General features: G+C 41.1%; 1 long non-coding RNA gene across 3 annotated transcripts; it reads right to left on the minus strand.

Moving 5' to 3' along the window:
- Nucleotides 1-273: 273 nt before the first annotated feature.
- Nucleotides 274-5153, minus strand: LOC309335116. Of its 3 annotated transcripts, none has more exons than XR_014153359.1 (3): nucleotides 5108-5153; nucleotides 2769-2869; nucleotides 274-543 (listed from the first exon to the last, which is right to left on the minus strand). It is a non-coding gene; the product is annotated as an uncharacterized lncRNA (long non-coding RNA). The 3 variants fall into 3 exon arrangements; XR_014153360.1 differs by lacking the exon at nucleotides 5108-5153 and adding an exon at nucleotides 4190-4946; XR_014153361.1 differs by lacking the exon at nucleotides 5108-5153 and having other exon boundaries at nucleotides 2769-2897.
- Nucleotides 5154-6168: the final 1015 nt, after the last annotated feature.

Here is a 6168-nt window from a genome sequence, read left to right on the forward strand (position 1 = left end):
ACTATGAAGTGTTAACCTCTATTTGCATATAATGCAGGTATATATTAATGGGAAGGAGGTGTTGTAACCAGCAAGGTCAAAGAGAAATGTAGTGCAAAATGTACAAACTGTGAAAATTCATTTTCTTATGACCTCACTGCTTACTGCTTACAACCCCCACTCCAATACTGTATGTGTATATGTCTGCAACTGAGGATAATACTTCGGGCAGCTGGTGAAGTGGACTTTAGCCCATGAAAGCAGATGCCATAATAAATTAGTTAGTCTTGAAAGTGCCACAAGACAGTTTATTGTTTTTGCTGCAACGCTGCCTAATATGATCACCCCTCTGGAAATCGTTGCATTTAAAACATAAGTAACATGTCTGTTTATTTTAAACTGCAGCTTTATGGAGGAATTGTTTTAAATTCAGCTTAAATTCTAAACAGATCTTGTATGGAAATAGATCTTCAGTGCACATTTGAGAACTGCCAACATTTGTCTTCATTACTCAGCCTCTTCATACAGATAAAACGATAGCCTATTATCTCTGCTCTCTGACACCTAGGGAGAAAAATGAGCACATGAAACAACAGACCCAAGTCCACTGTAAAATAAATTTAAAAAGAGAGCCATGTTGAAGGGAGGGAGGTTGGGTGCATCTTAAATCCTAGTGTACCAAATTCATGGTCAATAGAATTTGAAAATAGCTGGATAAAAAGTGAGCAATATCAGCAACTGGTGGGTTGAGGTAGTAACTCCCCCCCCCCTTGGCATTTTTGAAGAATGGCAAGCTAGAACACTAGCTGTTTACATTACTGCAGAGAAGAGATAAGAACTGAAAACTCCCAACACCCACACAACTGAAATCTGTATTTCATGTATCTATCAGGCACCTGCATGACATTTTGAACACATCTCCCAACTCATGTTTTTTCTCTGTTCAGCTTGTTTTCCCCTCAGAACATCCAACGTTATGGAACACCTGCACAATTTCCCCAAGTCACTAGTGCTCTACACATTCCCTTCTCTATGGTCTGTATCGCTTCTCAAGAAATCAACTCTATCACTTCAACCTTTCCCTTTCCCTACAGAAGTGTCTTAATGTAATCTATCATGTTTGGGCAGTGAGTGGGTAAAGGAATATTTAACCCTCACCCCCCTAATGGTCCCACACACACATTTGGGACTGAAGAAATTAGGACTACTCACTTGGCTGAAGCAGTACTTTTTTTGGTAAAAGATATATATGAGGTGACAGTACAACAGTATTGATAAAAGTGATGCAGGTGGCAGCACAAAATGGCTGCCATGTGCAGCGAAAGAAAAGAAAAAAAGAGGTGCTAATATTCTGTACCATGAGTTTAGTGACACCAAAAGGGAAGAACAAAAAGGAAAAAGAGTAAAATTACTATTCCAGCTGAAAACAGACCAGCAATTAAACAATGCTGTTAAACTTATGATGTCTGGAAGTACCCTATTTGGGAAGCAGTATCATAGAGTTGATAGGGACGCGGGTGGTGCTGTAGGTTAAACCACAGAATCTAGGACTTGCCGATCAGAAGGTCAGCGGTTCAAATCCCCACGACGGGGTGAGCTCCCGTTGCTCAGTCCCAGCTCCTGCCAACCTAGCAGTTCAAAAGCACGTCAAAGTGCAAGTAGATAAATAGGTACCGCTCCGACGGGAAGGTAAACGGCATTTCCGTGCGCTGCTCTGGTTCGCCAGAAGCGGCTTAGTCATGCTGGCCACATGAACCGGAAGCTCCCTCGGCCAATAAAGCGAGATGAGCGCCGCAACCCCAGAGTCGGTCACGACTGGACCTAATGGTCAGTGGTCCCTTTACCTTTACCTTATCATAGAGTTGGAAGAGACCACAAGAGTCATCTAGCATAACCTCCTGCAATGCAGGAATCTTTTGCCTGGTGTGAGATTCAAACCCACAACTCTGAGATTGAGAGTCTCCTGCTCTACCAACTGAGCTACCTGTGGCGTTTGCCTTCCTATGTGTGTGACATCATACTGGGTTCATAGGGAAAGGGCTAACTAATTGTAAAATGACTAACCAATGGGAACCCAGGGGGCAGAGTTAACTGTGTATAAGTTTTAAGCACAGAGGTTTTTAGGGAGTTAGAGTTGTTGAGAAGACAGTCTGGAGTTTGAACAGACAGAGAAGATAAGTCTGTGCGTTGGGCTAGTCTGGTGTGAGAGAGTGAGGGAATTTGTTAAGAGGAGTCAGTCAAACAGTTGAGATAATCAGTCAGAAGGTATTAGGAAGGTATAGGCTGGTAAAGAAACAAAAGTTAAGATACTGATAGTAATATTATCTGAGAAACCATAAACTTGTTAATGTTCGTAAAATAAACTTTTTTTTTTGGTTGACTTTTAACAACTGACTGGACTCAGTGTTTTACCAGAGAATAACTGGTTGGTGGCAGCAGGGAAGCGAGGTTGGTGGCACAGGGATCAATAGACCATTAAACGTCCGGGGACCCTGTGTGATCGCCACATACCCCAGGCCGGTGAATGAAGATTTGCTTCACAGAGCCCCAGAGATAGGGCAAAATGAGACAGACTCCTAAAAAGCCAATAGAAGATGCTTGCCTATTTTATTATCCACAGAGGTGCCTGAGTCATGGAGTGTCATAGTAAACAGACAAACATGTTTAGTATCTTCTGTTCTAGTACAGCAGCAATCTGCTCCCTTCCCATCTGCCTGGGATTCAAATTGATTTGTTTTTCGGCAGAACCCTTCCTCTCCAAAGATAGAGAAAAAGATCTATGTGCTTACTTTAGCAACGAGAGCCTGACCATCAAACACAGAGCCAGTTAGGGACTCTGTCTGCCTCCTGTTGCTGGGTGGGAAAGGTTGTTCAAGTCAGCAAGCCTTTCCTGGACAAAAATCACAGCGCTCTGATGGACTCAGAGGTAATATGCTCAGATTCAGTGTTTTAAAAATAAAATAAAAATAAAAATGTGGAGACAGCTAAAAGGTGATCCATAAATGCAATGAATAATGGAGCATCAATTCTATCAGGCTGACATTTCCTTGTTTAGCAACCGCCTAGGTTTATACCTATCCCACCCATAAACACCTGTAACTTCATTGTATCTGTTACAGATAGGTAGCCGTGTTGGTCTGCCATGGTCAAAACAAAATAAAAAAATTCCTTCCAGTAGCACCTTAAAGACCAACTGAGTTAGTTCTAGGTATGAGCTTTCGTGTGCATGCACACGCATGCACACGAAAGCTCATACCTAGAACTAACTCAGTTGGTCTTTAAGGTGCTACTGGAAGAAGTTTTTTTCATTGTATCTAAAGTTCATGAGGTCCTACCATAGCTTGTGGAAATATTATGAAATACAATGGAACCTTGGTTCTCGAACGGCTTAGTTGACGAACAAATCAGCTCCCGAATGCCGGAAACCCAGAAGTAAGTGTTCTGATTTCCAAACATTCTTTGGAAGCTGAACATCTGATGTCAGCTATTGTTTCCGGGGCACTTGCGCCAATTGGAAGCCGCACCTTGGTTTTCGAATGTTTTGGGAGTCGAACGGAGTTCCGGAACGGATTACGTTCGAGAACCAAGATTCCACTGTTTTTCAAATGACACCTGCTTATTCTATGTCTAAAGCATCTTTCCTAGACATAGCCAACCCAGTTTATTGCTTGCTAGTCCATCAGGCCATAAATAAAAGATAACAGGCAATAAAAATAACAGTAAGATGCATACATACAAAACACATTAAACTGTATTGGAATATAATGATATTGTTATAGTCAGGGCTTTTTTCAAGTGGGTGCCATTGCCATTATCAGAGAACAAGGGAGGCATTCATGATGAGTTCCAGCACCTCTTTTTCTAGAAAAATTGGACTTGTTACAGTGATTCATTAACACATATTCCCATCTAAAATATTAAGCAATTTCTGTTTCCTTAAAGTCAAACTAATAAATTTGGCCATCTTATATGTCCCATAACAATCTGTTCCAGCCTGTATACAAATACTTTTCTGCCTAGAAGAGTTATTTCTAATCCCTGATATTGGAACCTTCTTAGATATATTTTTAATTATTCAGGTGGAGACCTGGCATAAAATTATCTTGATATCTGATATCATCAAAGTCTGGCAATAAAGAGATCTCATTCCCACTTAACTCTTGAAGAAGGAAAAATATATAATGTAATGTCAGGCTCCAAGCTAAGCTACCTTTGAAGTTAAACTGGTGTTTTTCTTGCGTCTCAGCTCCTGTTTGTTTAATCAGCGGCCAACATCTGTTATTGTGTTGCAGAATTTACAGAACAAATCTGGCTCTGAATAGAACATCAGTAATAAGTTTTTGCTTTCTTGCTGCTGCTATTGTTGTTAGTTTTTGTTTGTTTGGCTGAAAATTAGTCTGAGGCGTGGGCATATTATTATGATTGCTCAGCTCCAACAAAGAAAAAGCATCAGAAAATGCTAAGCCCTTCCAAATGAATTTTACGTAATGGGTCCCCTCCCCCCAAAAAAACCTGAAACAAAACATTGTCATGGAAAACATTCCAGATGACCAGTGCTAAACTGAAGTATTCACTATTACTCAATTAGAATAGCTGGTTCATGGGGGGCAGGGGGTAGGTTGGGCACCAGATGGAAAGCCCCAAATATAATTCTTGAACCGGTAAACCAGGGATTGGGGAAACCTCCAGACTACATCTCTCATCAGCCAATGGCCGAAGAACATGCTGGAAGTTGTAGTGGATGACTACAGGGCTCCCATCCCTGAAATAGGTGTTTTGAGTGCTGGAGAGATGGTTCCAATGGATTATAAAGCTACTGTGGCTGCAGATGGCTTCAATTTGTTTTCTGTTTTCCCTGGTACTGGAATCACTGATAACAGTTTACTTCATGGACTAGAGTCTGGTAAATCTGCTGTGACCTTTGCCTTCTCTTTCCAGGACTTGTGGGGGGAAAAATACATTCATAGTTTCAACATTCCATCATGAGTATGAGCAGTGCTATTTTTCTAGAAAAAGAACTCACCTTGAACACCGATGTGGCGTTTGCCCATTCGTTTGAAAATGTCTGTACAGGGGGAGAGAAAGAGTTAATAGGTAGACCAATAGAAAAGCCAGAGGCGGAGCCTACCTGTTTATAAAAGGGCTTAGCGTGAGGTTTGGGTTATGGGTAGTTGGTTGGTTTTAGTTGGCTGGTTGGGAAGAAATGGTTGGGAAAAGGCAGTTGGGAAAGCAGTTGGCAGACAGTTGGAAATAAAGAGACAGTGCAGTTGGTTCTTGTGTGAGGTGAGGTAGAAGAGTTAGAGACAGGATAAAATAAGACTAAGAAGGTAAAGAGTAACAACGTTTTGAATGCAGTTAAAGTTTATTTGTGTTTGCAATAAACTACACTCTTCTTTGTTAACTTAAGAACCTGACTGAGACTAAGTGATTTACTGGGGAGGACCTGGTTGGTGGCAGCGGATTAGTGGTGTATGGGTCAATAGTCCGTGAGACGACCGGGGGCTCCGTACGAACGCCGCAAGCTCTCTCTTAGAATGGCAATGGCACACACCTGAGAGGTGCCGGTAGTGAGTTCTGGCAACTTCTGGCTGAAAAAAAGTCCTGAATCTACTTATGCCATCAGGAAAAAAAAATATGAGGAAAATAATTAAAATCATTGAAGAAGATTCCTTTCGACTCTCAGATCTGTGATGACCCATTTAAACACATAAATCACAATGTGATGTTACAGCCATTAGGTTTTGGAAACGCCTTTTGTGGAAACACCTTTGGTGATAAATGCCACCCCATTCATTTGGGAGTCTGATCTTCCAAATCACTTGCCCTTGCTAGGTTTTTTTTTTTTTTTTTTTTAAAAAGTGATTTGAATTCTCTTGTTTGTAAGTTTCCTTGTGGTTTTGATTACCGGTATCTTCTTTGTACATTTACCTGTGTTCAGAAGCATGGGTAATTTGTAATAAAACAATAAGTTCCACCACTTTTTTGGAACAAAGAATATGGTGGTTGGGAGAGGAATGCATTGTGAAGAATTACAAATGCTTAGGCTTTGCTGAAAAGAGTTAGGCTGTGCAGCCCCACCAGAGATAAGACAGTGGTTTTACACACAAACACACACGGTGGACCTACGAAAAGAATAAGATACTTCTTTATCTACTGGTAATCTGCTAGGTAAGTTCTTATGCTGTTCCT

This window comes from Podarcis erhardii (assembly GCF_964252035.2).
Source record: "Podarcis erhardii genome assembly, chromosome: 2".
NCBI classification, from domain to species: domain Eukaryota; kingdom Metazoa; phylum Chordata; class Lepidosauria; order Squamata; family Lacertidae; genus Podarcis; species Podarcis erhardii.